At 42.2% G+C, this 969-nt stretch overlaps 1 pseudogene; it reads left to right on the top strand.

Moving 5' to 3' along the window:
• The first annotated feature begins 615 nt into the window (after nt 1–615).
• LOC126019437 (uncharacterized) lies at nt 616–730 on the top strand (annotated as a pseudogene).
• The last annotated feature ends 239 nt before the right edge of the window (nt 731–969 follow it).

Below are 969 nucleotides of genomic sequence, written 5' to 3'. Positions count from 1 at the left end.
AAGCAGAACTCTAGCTAGCGGGACTTTTTCTTGGATGTTTTGTAGCTTTTATTTTCCCAGAGGCTAATGACCTTCTGGATTTAAAAAATAAATTGGAGCCAATATTTATGGTTTTATCAAATGCTAGGTTCGAGGGGGGAGCCCCGGTCCCTGGTCATCTAAAGATCTAGTCCAAGGTTGCCACCCGCTGGCCAACTGAGGGATGTGCAAAGTTGTGATGCTAACATTCACTTACTGTATTTTTCGCTCTGTAAGACGCACCTGACAATAAGACGCACATAGTTTTTTTATCAAGGAAAATAAGAGAATTTAGGAGACGGTGATGGTGGCCAGGAACAACCGGCCTGAAAGGCCGAAGTATATTTACAATATGCCAGTTCACAGCTGGTTAAACACATTTACCTAACTTTTTTTTTTTTACATCAGAACATAAAAATAATTTTTTAGGGGCCGGAGAGATTGCATGGAGGAAAGGTGTTTGCCTTTCATGCAAAAGGTCAGTGATTCGAATCCCAGCATCCCATATGGTCCCCTGAGCCTGCCAGGAGCTATTTCTGAGCGTAGAGCCAGGAGTAACCCCTGAGCGCTGCTGGGTGTGACCCCAAAACCCAAACAAATTTTTTTGTTCTTTACACTGACTGTATAGAAAGAGGAGGTACAGCAAATGCACCCCATATACACCTCAACATAGGCCCTTTGTCTGGTCTGTATTGTGAATTGGGGGACAATAACAACAACAACAACAATTTTTGTTAATATAAAAAAAGTCGCAGCAGAGACCAAATAATCTTTTTTATTCTGCTTTTTAAAATATCTTTATTTAAACATCTTGATGATAAATATGATTGTGGTTGGGTTTCAGTCATGTAAAGAACACCCCCCCCCCTTCACCGGTGCAACATTCCCATCACCAAGTCCCAAATCTCCCTCCTCCCCACCCCACCCCACTTGTACTCTAGACAAGCTTTC

Source organism: Suncus etruscus, chromosome 9 (assembly GCF_024139225.1).
Source record: "Suncus etruscus isolate mSunEtr1 chromosome 9, mSunEtr1.pri.cur, whole genome shotgun sequence".
In the NCBI taxonomy this organism is placed as follows: Eukaryota; Metazoa; Chordata; class Mammalia; order Eulipotyphla; family Soricidae; genus Suncus; species Suncus etruscus.
This window is presented reverse-complemented; position numbering and strand designations above follow the sequence as displayed.